The following is a 15,074-nucleotide window of genomic DNA, read 5'->3' as shown; positions in this document are numbered from 1 at the left end:
AAAAAAGCAAACATTGAAGCAATGGTTAAGCTTGAGGAAACCAGCTGAGTGATAAGGCAGACAGCATGCGCTATTTCTCTTGTTTTTTCTGTTTTTCTTTTTTTTCTTTTTTTTACGGGAAGTGTCTCGAGCGAAATCCATTCACGCATTTTGGTAAACTTGTTACTTGAAGAAGAGAGAACAAAATTGGTTAAAAAAAAAAAGCAGGAACTGCAGCTTGAACAATGCGCAGTCGCAAGTTTTCGTGCATTTCTTACTTGAAGCAAGAAACTTCGCCTGAAAAAAAAATCGAGTTAGCTTTGCAGCACTGAACAAGTTACTTCGTTTTGGCATACCTTGTACAAGCACTGAAGCGTCGCGAATAGATATCCATATTGTTGGTACATGTTGATAAGAAGTTCACTACACGGAATTCGGCTAAAATGTGAAACGCCTATTATTGCGCTATCAACTTGCACTGATGATTGCTTCGTCGTCCTCGTTATAATCACTCTGCGTTGATTTTCATCACTGTCATGGTTATCTCAAGACCGGCGACAGACATCTCTTCGAGGTCGGCGAAATCGCTAAGAGACTACGAAGTGCTGTGAAGGCTTGGCTGGTATCAAACTTGGTTTCAACAAGACGCGCACATTTCACACATAATAGAGAGCTGAATCGCGCCCGTTAGCACCGCAACACAAATAATGCAAAACACGTACTCTGTGTGTATGTCACATGTCCACACAGTCACGCACACGGTCGCTATACAAAGTGTCCACGTGTAAATCATATCGTTCGACTAATTTTAGTTCACTCCAAAGTCGCTTTGCGAAGGCTTTCAATTATCCGCCTTGTCGTGAAGCGAGCTTCTCCCTACAGCAATTTCAAATACGATATCACAACTATATGGTTCAGAACGAGGTACAACATGAAAGTTTCTACGAGAAGCTGTAAGCGTGGCAGTGCCTCATATCACTGATACAAACTGGACCAATAGCAGCAAATTTAACCCCTTTCCCCCTTTGTTTTTTGCTCAGAAAAACCTAAGGAAGAAGTGAAAATATCGGGTAAATGTGCAAATATAAGAAGTTACCTGTGACGCGACCCGGATAACAGAGAGAAATAAACTTATTGTCAGAGTAGGCGGTTTCCCTCAGTTTCAGTTTTCTAGCCTGCTACTCAGCTTTAGGGTAATGGGGACGGTGAATAAGAGGAATGAGCTAAACTGACAATGATGATGTTATGAGAGAAAAATCACGAATAAGAAATACCAGATAACAGACCTTCGACATACATTCTGCCAACGCCGAATGCTGTGTTGGCCTCACGGGGTTGCAAACAACGGGTTTGAATATGAGCTGCCGTGGCGAAAACCGTTATCCTTCGAGTGATTGACTGTAGTCGTGCAAGGGTTGTCGCTGGGGCCCCCGTTTCGACAAGGGAGCTTGTCTTGACAAGTAAAATTGTGGAAACACTGGCTCCGGCGACATTCCTTGCTCGACGAGGGTTAGTCCATCTTCCTGCGTCTCACTTCTGTCTTCTTTTGACACATTTCAAGTAGCGTTGCACCTGCTCGGTTTCCTCACACAGGCTGTGTCCAGAAGATTGTCTCCACGCACTTCTATGTCTCGGTATACTAGAACACTAAATGATTTGCGTCGAAACACAGCGAACACACATATTCGCATACGGACATACACTCATTCGCGCACACGAACTAGTTGACCATAGCATGCAACCTTGAAGACCTAGATCTCGGCATTTCCTGTCTTCCATGCATGAGTTGAGCTACCGAGAGAGAGAGGGAAAGAGAGAGAGAGAGAGATCAAGGAAAGGCAAGGAGGGTAACAAGAGGAACCTCTGAATGGCTACCCTGCACAAAGAAGAGGGACTGCGGGATTGAAAGAAGGAAGGAGAAGACAGATACAAAAGGATAAAGAGTTCACATACACATTAGTAGACACAAGGTGTCTAAAGCATCCTCGCAAGTCCACCGATTTGAGGTAAGTCAGTACAACGCGCGTAGGTTTATGAACTCATGATGGGTGTGGTCATGCATCCAGGATGAATGCCTTTGTAAAATGTGAAGCGTTGAGTTGGCTGAGCGCGCTCCGAAGAGACCGACGTTGAGATTGACCTGGGTGCAGTGGTAGAGGAGGTGCTGGATGGTCTCTTCAAAGTTGCAGCGATCGCATATGAAGGTTTTAAGCACTTCAAAAGATGTGTAGGAGTGCGAGTTTGCGAAGACTAACCCCAGTCGTAGGCGGCACAGCAGTGTATCGCACTGGGAGAGAGCTGATGGCAAACGCAGACGCAAAACGCCCGAGAAACGCAGAACGAGCCCGCTCTGTCTTCGTTAATGGCGAAACGATGTAGTTTGCCGGACTAAGAAAACGATAATTGTGGCGTTGTGACAAATGAAGCCGGCGGCCTTCCCGACTGTGGCTTCTGCGACAGCACTGACCACTGATTAATGAAGCAACGGTACTGAGGCGGAGCGTCAACGCACTCAAAACCACCGCGTCTTCCACAGCACTATCTCGCTCTATAGCCTAAGTGCTCAGCCGGGTAATGCGATGATGTGGCTTACACACAGCAAAACGAGGAGTACTCGTACGCGAAGCGAAGAAAATGCACGGAGGCAATGACAGACAAAGATTAGAAGGCTGAGTAAATGTCAGTTGTATGTATAGTGATCAGCGATGATCAGCGTCGGTCAACCCGAACAGCTTCCAACTAGCTCCATTCACGAACCTTTTGCGTGAAAACAATCGTTCCGTTGACTAGGCAGTAAGCGAGGCGCAAGTTGTGTTCTTGTGGCTCTTCTCTGTGTGTGTGCGACGTGTCTTCCACCAGCGATGGTTACTGTGTGTATACGTCAGCGTGATTACATCGAGACCTGTGACTTCTTTTTTTCTTCATTCGTTGTTTCATCATTTTTTTATCACAATAATGAGTTAAAGGGACACTAAAGGTTACTATTAAGTCAACGTGGACTGTTGAAATACCATCACAGAAACCTCGAAACGCTTGTTTCGTGCCAAGGAGAGACTTATTTTAAGAGAAAATGCGTTCTGAAGCGTCCGCGTACCTCTAGCGCAGTTCAAATCGCCCGCCCTCCGATCGAGGAGAACTGACATCATGGTCTCATAGTGACGTTGCGCCATCGGTGAGTAGAACGGCGTCCGCAGACGGCGCTACGGCTTTTCTGCGCAAAACGCAAACGCGCGGCCAGAAACAGAGCCAAGACAGAGCCGACAGCAGTGCGAAAGCGGGAGTATGGTGGCTAGCGGAAGGAGGAACGCATTACGTCCCACGGCACACGGAGAGTCCGTTTTCGTTAAACTATACGCTGCGGCGAGCTCGCAGCGTGGTCGGCTTGGTCTGTGAGCCTTTTCGCACTCGCAACAGGGCATAAAAAAGTGCGAATCGACGCAAAACTCGGCCTAGAAACGTGCTTCGTGACAGCCAAGCTGGCATGACCCAGATGTCGTTTCCCGCACCGCCACCAGGCGCCGCTACTATACCGCAATACGCCCATAAGCTGGTACTTCATTCTATGACGCTAACTTCGACGCTCGTCGCAATGGACCCTGACACCGACAGATTGGCTCGCGATGGTGGGCTCAACTTCAGCGATTTGAGCACCGACGAGCGCAACCTGCTGCTGAGGGCTCGCACTGCCGGCGTCGTTGCGTACTACGACGGCGGCCTCGACACCGGCTCTCCGGAGCGGGAAAGCAACGAGGGCTTCCCACGACATCACATGGACGTGGCATTCTCGCTGCTTGTTCCAAATGAAAGTTTCGCGAGCCAGCAGAACCCTCACAGCACAACGCGATAACGAAAGTACTGAAACTCCAAAGCGTGCGCGGCGCAGGGTCGAGCGCGGCGCAGGGTCGAGCGCGCAGAGTCGAGCGAAAACGAAACCTTTCGAACGCCCATATTACTGAAGGGCAACGTCAAAATGTTATTTTTTCTTAGAATCGAACAGACGTAGACAAGTAGCATTTTTTTCCGTCCTATAATCGAATGAAATGATATTTTTATTACGAGTAGTTGAGTATTAGTAACATAAATTACGGGGAGACCTTACGTCATCGGTTTAGTACCGGAATGTCGCTGGGGGGTCTCAAATCGTGTCATGCATTTACCTCAATTTCTCGGTTACTAAAGCTCTGTTCGCGATTATATTGACGCCTTAGACGTTCTAGAACATTGCTCTACCACTTTAACTTGACTTTCTGGTAACCTTTAGTGTCCCTTTAAGGGAAAAGGAGTAGCCGGAGCCGTTTAACAGGCACCAACATCCTATGAGTATAGTTAATAATAATAATAATAATAATAATAATAATAATAATAATAATAATAAAGGCCACGAGAGCCAAACAGCCTTGAATACAGTCAATAAAGAAGTCGAAGACAAGCAGCGCTTCCTTTGCGTGATAGAGGCTGAATGCACGGACAAAAGCTCTCCAACGAAAAAAAAAAAAAAACAGGAGATGATTGCAGAGACAAAAACAAAACAGGGCCAACGCTAACTTACTTTTTAACTGTATGTTTATTCTTTTGAAGCCAGATTTATGTTATGTGCACACCACAGTGTCACAGGACTGCAAGGTATACCTGCCAAAAACTCGACCTCCTTCTCCATCAGTGACAGTGAAGCTGTTCTGATACATCAGTTTCTTTCTAACCTAATGAAATATTCTTCTGCGATCCAGCGTTTGACCTTGCCTCACTCCCGATTTAAAAACGTGGTTTTGTCATAAAACGGAATCAATTTGCTCTGTTTGCAATGAAATGCAAGGTGCCCTGTTGATTGATTCTTTACAGCAAGCTTTTGTCCTCGCGCAGACTCATTGAAGCACGTTCCCGTTTGGCCGGTCTAGCTCTCTCCACAACTCAGCGAAATCAAACTCTTTCGCTTGAGCACTTATGGTTAACCGGATCACATAAATGATCCCGTCTGATTGCAGAAATACCTAAAGGAGTAATAATTCTTAAGACATTCAGGCAGGTCTGCACTACCAGCGGCGCTGCCTGCACTATATCTCATAAACAGGATGTCTCTGGAAAGGATCTCGGTTAAAGCTTACAAAAAGAAAGAAAGAAAGAAAGAAAGAAAGAAAGAAAGAAAGAAAGAAAGAAAGAAAGAAAGAAAGAAAGAAAGAAAGAAAGAAAGAAAGAAAGAAAGAAAGAAAAGCAGAATGTGCCGGTCGACTTCTGAACGTGCTATCTCGTTCTTCTGTTCCGACTTAAGCGTTGGCATTAACTTTTTTCGACGGAAATGTCGGGGAAGAGGATCTCCTGCCAGACCACGCGATGGTGCGTTATCTCGACATACGAGTGAAACAGGGTTGTGTCAGGAGATCAAAGATATTAGGAACGGAGGCCAAAATAGAGCTCGAGAAAGAAAGGAAAGAAGGAAAACTATGCCCGACCCGGTAGGAAACGGAAAGAGACGAGAAACACGTGCCCGCCAGGCCACGTCGCCACCGCCTTCTGCTCCCCGGGGACGAGGGAGCCGCGACCCCGAACGCGTGGCTCCCAGGCCCAGTTTCCGCTCGCGACAAGCAGGGGGCGACACATGCGGCATTTCCGGTTCCTGGCGCGGCCGCTGGCGCCCGCCCTCCTCACGTTTCGGTTTTACTCGTTCGCAGCTTTCACTGCCGCCAGGATGGCCAGTCAGCCAGCAATCTAACGGTGGTGGGGGCGACCTCCCCTAGAGAGATTCGCTGCCACGTGATGGATGAAGTCGAGAAGGCTTCTTCTGAAGCCGGTGCCCCGAAACCTCCGCCACCTCCACTGCCACCTCGACGCGCAATTTTCGTAATACTGTGCAGTGGCACCGCGGAATCGCATACCCCATCGTCAGCGAACGAGAAAAGCGATCTTGCCAGTGTGCAGACGCCATTGAGGTGTCGGCCACGACAATAACCAGCGAATTTCCTCATATTGGTGTATCACTTCGTTCAGTTCTTTGGATAGCGGCAAATGGACTATGAGCGAACAGAAACAGTATTGACAATCTACATGCTTGCAAACGAAACAGATCTGACAAGGCAAAAGGAGCAGGCGTCTACATTGACACGTCTTTCTGCGCTGTTCACCGCTTCGAACAGTAGTAACCTTTGCAAAGTAACGCTTCGGTAAACTTGACCACGTCAATTAATCTTGCCTTCAACGAAAATGAACAAAATACGTGTTTATTTTTCTTTTTTCGTCTGCGCAAAATGTGACGACGGCAGCGCTACCACGTCTTCGTGACGTCACGTGGTAAAAATCCCCTATACGATGGACGTTTTTGGACAAGCTTGCCCAAATGCATTACTAGGATCACGAAGCTACAAAGAGTACCAAAAAAATATGGCCGCATCTCGTCTCACGACGGCAACGTTCTTGGAAAGAGATGAAATCGTGGTCATAGTGCCCGACGTGCCCTGTGAAAACTGGTCACGACCCTTTCTTGGGCGCGCCCATGACCGGCTCAGCGCGGCCAGTAGTTGCAATAGCCCTGCACGGATTTAAGCACAGTACATCGCACGCGTCGCGTTTCTAACTGAAGCTCTTCCCCGCCGGAGACTAGCGAAGCAAAGCCGAGGCCGACTTGGAAGCCGACGCTCTCCTCTCTGCACCCTGACTGGCTCCAACCTCCGCATCTTTAGCAGTTATGGTTGCTTTCGTGATGGAGTCGAATTTCTACTGACGAGCGGTGCAGACGAGATCATTCCAGATGAGGGGGATGTTAGAGCTAGAGAGAAAGAACAGGCCAAAGGCAACCGAAATAGAGAAAAGGGAAGAAGGAGAAAAAGAAAGACACCCAGCGTTCAGCCGGTTCACGAAAAAAAAAAAGAAAAAGACCGTGAGAGGAGATTGAGGAAGGGGCAGAGGGAGTGACTTCCAAATACCATAGAACGGGGACAGAGCCAGGAGGCGAATGGGGCTATATCAAATAACCGACGCATAAATATGTCCTGCAACCGTCACACCGGGCTCAAAACACACACGCATGCACACGCACACGCACACACGCACACGCACACACACACACACACGAGGAAAAAGAGAGAGAGAGAGAGAGTGAAGTGATCACGAAAAAAAAGAAAAGAAAGACGAATTCTCGAATGAAATAAGAAAGTACATCGAGGGGAGAGACTCTTTATAGAAAGAAACGCTTCCGCTCAACAGCTGCAAATTTTCTACGAGCACTGCGCCGTTTGGGTAGCTCTGTTCGGTCGCCTCCTCCTAAGCTGGGAGCTGTCGCCCAGCCGACCTCTCGTCACTGTCTAGCGCCGGTGTTTATTTTCGCCCTACGCGGCGTCCCTCGGCAATGAAATCAGCTGCGGTCCCATAGCTAGCGGATGGTGCGCTGACAGGTCGATAAGTGGATCGAGATTCATGGGCCTGCAGGCGTGAACGTCGCGCTTCTCAACCGTCGCTCGGTGGATAGCTAGTAGAGAGTGAAGAACTGCCGCAGTTGCTCTAGCCTGTCCTTGAAATGCGCAAACCACCTCAGCACAGTCATCGCCTCGCTCCTTCAGAAGAAGAGAAACAGTGCTATTTACCTAAATGCTTTCACTAGCACCGTGTAAAGATACAGCATACATTCAATGAACTGAATAACTGAATGAATGAATGAATGAATGAATATGAATGAATGAATTAATATGAATGAATTAATTAATATGAATGAATTACTTAATATGAATGAATGAATGAATGAATCAATGAATGAATGAATGAATGAATGAATGAATGAATGAATGAATGAATGAATGAATGAATGAATGAATGAATGATCATTGCCTCCGAAGCATATGAACGTATAGACAGCACAGGTAAAATGTTAAGAGCGTAGCGGGTGGTGGTGAACTTTCCAGGCCACCGAGTTGCGTATTGTGTGCCGTCCCTTGTCGGATAAGGGCACACGAGAAAAAAAAAGGGGGGGGGGGTAAACTAGATCGATCTGGGCCAAAAATGCCTGTAATGCTGGACGCATAACTATACGCGCGTGCAGTAAGTAAACGCACGCAGCGTTTAACAACGTCGTCGTTCATCTAGAGACAACGTACGCGCACGAAGCCACGGCGTACAGGTGGTCACGCAAGGAAAGAGGTAAATACAGAAAGAAAACGAAAGAAGGGAAGGAAAACGAATCACGCGAGCATATAGTGTCTAAAGTTGCTGCCACGGAGGGCCTGGAAAACAAACAATGACATGAGCGATGAAACGAGGCTGACTGAAAAGCAGGGGCGCGAGCGCGCGCCAGAGAGCGGAGAAGAGAGTGAACGTTCATTTAAACTGCGTCCAAGAGGAGTCTGCAACAAGGCCGACGATATGCAAAGAGAGAGAGAGAGGGAGAGCGGAGGAGAAAAAAGAAAACAAAAGCGAGAGTGGCAGCTACCTCCCTATCAAGTAAACAGAGCGGGTGGGGGGGGGGGCAGCGATGAATAAAAATGCGAATGGCAATATACCGTCCGCGAGTCGCCATATACGCGCGGCGAGAGAGCCTCGCTGACAAGCGGCGACTCGCGCACATGTACAGCGCGAGAGCGCTCCGGCTGAGTTTTCCCCCGTTCCCTGATTACAGCCATCCATCAGGGGGCCGCCGGGGTAGATGCCAGCGGGGTAAGCGACCAAGGGAAAAACCAAACAAATTCAAAGCGCCCTGCCTCCGCAGCGCCAGCACGGCACATCGCCCCGGCGACGGGGTCGCCGCGTTGAACGAAAAACAACGAACTGCGGAGAAAGAAAGCGTCGCGATGAGGCGAACAATCAGAAAAAAATGGAGGTGAGCGGAAGAGCTTCGGGCGCTCACCTCGGTCGACTGGCGCCGCTACCGGCAGGCAGTGCGCCGTGCGGCTAACCCTTCCCTCCGCTTCCCCAACCAGAAGACAACGCGAGCAAAGGAAAGAACGAATGCAATCTGTCTGCGCGGCTGCCTATTCGTTTGGCTACGCTGTTTCATTAATATTTCACCGTTCTTCTTCTTTATGTACCCCGAAGACCCTTTCGTCCCGTCTGCAGCTTCGGTCCTTCAGGCGGCTTGCGCGTTGATTGAGCTCTATCGTAGGCTTATACCCCGTCACCGGCTCTATGAGTTCGGCAGGATTTCGTACGCCGCGCGAAGGCCGTGACACCGGCGTGACTGATAAGGTCACGCCGGTGACCTCTCGCTACGAAGCACGTCCACGAAGCTATGCGTGAAGTGGATATCTCTGACTTACGCGAGCGGCGTCTCTTATGGCGATGCTTGCGAGACTCTTCGCAAGCGAATAAGCGTACTGTACATTGCACCGTATGAAAGAACGAAAGCAATAGAGAGAACGAGGTCCATTGCACTGATACAGGTGAACGAACGATACTGAAAAACTGAGCCGTTATGTTGGGAACTTCATCACGCCTCGCTCGGTTTCGAATCGAACAAGAAACAGAAACGCCGGCATGACGAGTGTTTTGTGTAGTGTCCTTCCCGTCGTGCCACAAAATGCGACACACGTGTTTCACTGCACGTGCTTCTCCTTCGCAGAGTAATAACTAATACGGGTGATTGCGCAACAAGGGCATGTTTTACGTAGGCTGGGACGTTACGTTGGAGGATTAGAGAATCATTTTTTTACGGCAACACATGGCACGAGGGGTTGTTCAAAAGCCTGGCGCAGTGAAATGATAAAATATCATTGCGATAGTGTATGCGCCCGATTATGAACTCGGATTAAAAATAAGCTAGAACGCTGTGCAAATAGCAAAGGTGCTGAAGGTATGCAATATTTATTTTTTCTCTGCTTTTTCTTTCTTTGTATTTCTTTTTGCGAGGCAAGCATTCACGCAAAATGAGTGTTTAGAGCCTCGTGGGCCTGTCCGGATTACGAGTTATAAAACTACTCCAAGTGCACTCTGACGCAGAACTTGCAGTTACTTTTATGTGTTCATGTCTTCAAGAAAACCCTGCGAAAATAAAAAAAATGTACTAAACATAACTTTTCTTTCTTTAGCAGAAATAGCATAGCGCGTCAGAAACCGAACAAGACTGAGTCATACAGTTAAACGAAACACGTTAGCCAAAAGCAGTCCGGGAGAATACAATCCGCCCAAACAGCTTGCGCAAGCCTAATGAGTCGCCTAATATTGTAGAAATTTTCATAATAAAAAAAAGTGAGGATAAAAGGAACTCGAGACTTCATTTTCCTCGGGTTTCAATTCACAAAGACATTTCTACGGTGAATAACCTAGGCAGGGTGCAGTTATGCAACACAAGAAAAATGCGAGGACATTGGCCGACTTGCTTTAAATAATAAAAGAAAACAGAGAGAAAGAGAGAGAGAGAGAGAACAATAAATAACACTACGCATCCTTAGTGCGTTGTGAAGTCGCGCACATTTGCATGATGTTTTCGACACTATTGCCGGTACGACGGCCGTTGCGAAATCGACGTTAATGGAACTGCTCGACTAGCGAAAAAGAGGAATGAAAAGAATGTGCTCCTTCGCGAATTGAGAATCGAAATGATTATAAAACACCTCAGGCCGGATCTCAAAAGCAACATTTTCTTTCTTTGTTTTTTTTCTTTCAAGTTATCGCCTGCAGACGCAGCTCTCATTCTTCAGACCGCGTTACCAGAGCTGTTGCTGAAGCAAAAGGAAGAAATGATGGCAAGATAACCTTGGGGAAAGATATAAATACCAGCCACCCGACGCTACTATTGATTTTCGCGTAAAGAGGGAAACAGAGAAACGAGAGAAGGCAACGAACGTTTTATGTTGCGTTGTCGGATATTTCCGAGCACAGCGAGAAAATGTGCAAGTTCATGCGCGCTTCGTTACCTTTAAACGTCGACGAATGCTCGAAAGCAACGTGTACAGCACGCGCACAAACACACTCACGCAAGCAAGCACAACTGAACCTGCCCCGTTTTTTTTTTTCGTAGTGGCTGTCGTTAAATGCCAGCAGTGTTGAACAAAACTAGTTTTATGCTACCGTAGCGATATCCAATGCCAAAAAGAAAAAAAAAGTAACGTTTTCAACAACGCGCACAACTGGGAAGGAGTCTCTCAAGGTTTCAAAAAACACCATCAGCAGCTTCGCAACAGTTGCCACGCTTGCGAACCTTTCTTTGCTGTTGTTGCTAGTCTCGAATATGTTGCATCCTATACTGCATGGCATTGGCACTGATGATGTCATTTTCTCTCTACTCAGTGGTCGTCCTGTATATAACTATCTACAAACAAGAACGACCGGTCGGGGCTCTCAGTAACACTGTTTCGTGCCCGATTAACATATCAAGCATGCTTAGTCCAATTTTATGCTTCAGTATACGGCGCGATCTTTGCTACGTGTCACGAATAACCGCCACACCTTCGCTCACAGTGCAAAAGCACCGCGTTACAGCTGCAACAGTTTGGGGCTCGCTAAAGACTCGCCGTGTCTCGCGCAGGGTGCAAATTAGTCCGCAATATTCTGCTCCGCGACCCGCTTCGTGAGTCACCGGGCGAACGCAACTCTCGCGCAAGTCTGAACCTGGAAACTTTTCAAGAGCTCTTCGGGGCCGCGCTCAAATCACGGCCGAGCCTCGCAGGCAGACACGTAAAAAAAAAAAGAAAGAGAAAGAGCGAAAACAAGGCGGAAGCGTATGCGGCCGACGCGGAAGAGTCATCGCCGAGGAGCATGCGCGATTGAATCAGCGCGGGGCCGCCGCACACCGAGGCGGACAGCTGCCGCAATCCTCAGGGGAAGGCCTCACCTGGGTCGTGTAAAAGAGTGCGCATTGAGCGGGGGCAGTTGGGGGAGCCAAAGGGGGGGGGGAGTCGGCGAGGGGGGGGGGCAGGGCTGCCCAAGAGCCCATGTCCGCCGCCGGCCCCCGCTCCGCTCATTGGCGTCTATAATTAACCCTCGGGCCCGGGACTTTCTGGCAGGGCCAACGCGCTCTGTCCAGGACGACGACGACGATTGAATTATCCACTGAATTATGATCGAAGCTGCCGGCGCGCACGAAAACGCCCATCGTTTCCACCGCCTCGGACTTTCCGTATACCTAGCTCCCCTCCTCGCAGCCCAAGCGGTCTCCTCCTCCCCGGCTTTGCTCTCACGGCTGCTGCTAACCTCCTGGAAGCGCGAATAAGCACGCGTGCAAGACAAGGGGTGAGTGCGTCGCTCGGGGCGCTACGCGTGCCCACAGAGTGGACGTGCGCGGGGCACGCGGCGCGCACAGGCCCGTTTGCACGGCCGAGCGAACACCGCGGAGAAAACAATTGGCGTCCCACGCGTAGACTCGGGAGGAGCCGGCTGACTCGGCCGATTGGTTGTCCTAATCGATCGATCAGTTTGGTTGATAGCGCGAGTAATCGATGGCCGGTCGAGCGCACGAGACGGCTGGGGTAGCCGTTGACAACTCTTCGATAGGAGGAAACCGTCAGACGGAGAAACAGCACTCGAGATACGACGACACGGATTATATGCTCTGTGTAGGCGTAGCGATCGTAGCCACCTGCGAAGACGTACTAGCGTTACCAATTGTTCTTGGCATTGAAGAGTGATCTTCCAGAAAACTACGGTCGAGTATTCAGTGAAGCAACGGTAGCGAATAAATAAGTAAATAAATAAATAAATAAATAAATAAATAAATAAATAAATAAATAAATAACGAGGTGTTTTACTGCTAAATAGACGTCTTGTAAAATTATATAGCTGAGAACACGTTAGGTGAACCTGCTCTTGATTTTACCTACGTCAACAGCGCTGTGTCGTTCGTCAAAGAAAGGCCGTTGTTGAGCTCCCTATTTAGGACTATATGCATGCAGGGCCTAGAACTCGGTGCACAGACATTCCCGTTTTGATTGATTGATTGATTGATTGGTTGATTGATTGATTGATTGATTGATTGATTGATTGATTGATTGATTGATTGATTGATTGATTGATTGATCGTGCTTTTAAGAGACGCTGCATTACACGTATCCGTATTACAGTTCTAACCACTGCAGAATCTTAGTGCCCGAGGCCAGAGTCCTTCAATGCCGAGTCTCCTCGCGTACCACTGCCGCGACAAAATGCGGTCGTACTGCGTGCTTATGGGCTCTCCTTACTTGATCGTCTCTATCTAGACGATTCAGCAGAACCACCTTTCGTCGCCCGACTCGGATGCCTCACAGGAGCGACACAGTGCGCGGTGCACAACCGCCACCTCACAGCCGGTCCCCGCTGCTGCACTGGCGCTCGCATCCTTCCTGGCCGCAGCACATGGCATCTGGACAACCAATGCAACCATTACGGCGAGCGAACGCGGGATGATTCAACCGAGCGCAGCGAAAGAAAACGTCGGGAGGGGGAGCGTCCGCGGCATCCGTCGGCTCGAGAGAGAGAGAGAGTCGCGTGAGTGCGCGCGTGCCAGTGCGCTTGGTGCCTGTTCGAGGGCCGCAGGAAAATTAAAAGAGGCGCGCGCGCCGGCTGCACGTATACGAGCGGGGCGGAGCTGTAGCGTGCGCGCTCGCGGAGATGCATCTATTAAGCCAGGCCTTGGCGGTGCACGACACCGCGCGGGCCCGCACACGATTTGCCCCTGCCTATTTTCGTGGGCACTTAATCACCCGGCGGCGGCGGAAAACCACGGACCCCTGACTTTCGGTTCTACCTCGTTTTGCTTTTTTCCCCCCTCTAATTAAAGCAAATAGAGCCAGCCATTAAAGACGTGGGCGGCCACTGAGGCCGATTACCGATGCGAGAAAGCGTGCAGGCATTGCGAGCTCGGAGTTATACGGAGACACGTCGGCATGCAATGGCCAAAGAGCGAAGATCCACACTTGGACGCCAGCCTTGAGAGGGCGTCACAAGCTTTGGAGAGAGGCGTGAATGCAGACGCTTTTTGCTATGAGACGCTTTCTGGAAGCGTACCATGTCTGGGCTCCACCTCAAAAACGTCAATGCAACCCTTCACTGCTTTTGAAAAGCTTCGGTACACGGTATAAGTAAATTATGTTCTGTGGCCTGTTGGCATGCGACTTGTGAAAGAGTGGAAATGATAAAGGTGACACACATACACATATATATGCACGCACGAACACGCACGCGTTTCGAGTGCATACAATCGTTGGCGTTAACGAGGCGAGACGCGCGTACTTATTGTTTTTTGTCTCGAATTAAGGAATCCCTAAAGCTCAGCGTAAGTTATACTTTAACGTGCTATGGACCCACCTCTCATTGCGATTTAGCGTAACGTAATATAACTCAACCCAACCGGCGCAAGTTATACTTTAACGTGCCATGGCCCCACCTCTCATTGCGATTTAACGTAACGTAATATAGCTCAACCCAACTTAACCTAACGTTTAAAGTGCTCGTGGTACACGACAAGAACACCACAATTGCCTCGGGCCAACGGATGTCAACAAAATGTCGTAATGGAAGATCTCGCACGTGATGTACCAACTGAACACTGAGTTTATCAATTCCGAACGCAGAAGGAGCCTGTGCTAGCCGATATATAGTAAATGTGCAATGAAATATAAAAGAAAACTCATATGCGCTAATGCCGAACAAGAAAAGGGAAACATCGGGCGGCAGGCCCAGTCACGTCGCAAGGCGTAGGTGACGGTGCTGGTGCAGAAGGTCTAGAGGGGCGTAGTTCGTCACTGTCACGTACGGCTTTTTCAATCATTCGGACAGCAGGGAACTTCAAAAGGGTGTAGTGTCACGGCACCGAGTGCAAGAATAGAGAGTCTATATATAGAAAAAAAATTAAAAGCACGCGAAACATTAGACCGATCACGACAGCGACTGGGACTCTTTCAATTCGTGAACAAGATCTCTCTTTCTATATCTTTTATTACATACGCAAATAAATAGAAAGCATGTTGCGTTAGCCCATGTGAGTGCATCAAACTCCATCTGAAGCCGACTTCTGGACGCCCAGTAAGCGTCAATGTCCCGAGCAGGACGTTGTTGTGCCATTACCACAAGCCCGGATCCCGAATCTGCAAGATGCAGAATCTATCCTGCGAGCGCCATAATTCTCCCTTCACAAGTCAAGATGCTGCGCCTTCGTGCGGGAGAAGCCTCGGCGGAGCAGCGTGTTTTGACGTGTCCGCGTGTGCCCG

General features: G+C 48.9%; 1 long non-coding RNA gene across 1 annotated transcript in view; it reads right to left on the bottom strand.

Annotated features, from left to right (window-relative positions):
* LOC139057347 (uncharacterized) overlaps nt 1-15,074 on the bottom strand; it is a 68,660-nt gene that overhangs the window by 11,282 nt on the left and 42,304 nt on the right. The gene's annotated exons all lie outside the window — the stretch shown is intronic.

This window comes from Dermacentor albipictus, chromosome 3 (assembly GCF_038994185.2).
Source record: "Dermacentor albipictus isolate Rhodes 1998 colony chromosome 3, USDA_Dalb.pri_finalv2, whole genome shotgun sequence".
NCBI lineage: Eukaryota > Metazoa > Arthropoda > Arachnida > Ixodida > Ixodidae > Dermacentor > Dermacentor albipictus.
Note: the sequence above shows the minus strand (reverse complement) of the source record. Positions and strands in the feature narration are given on the sequence as shown.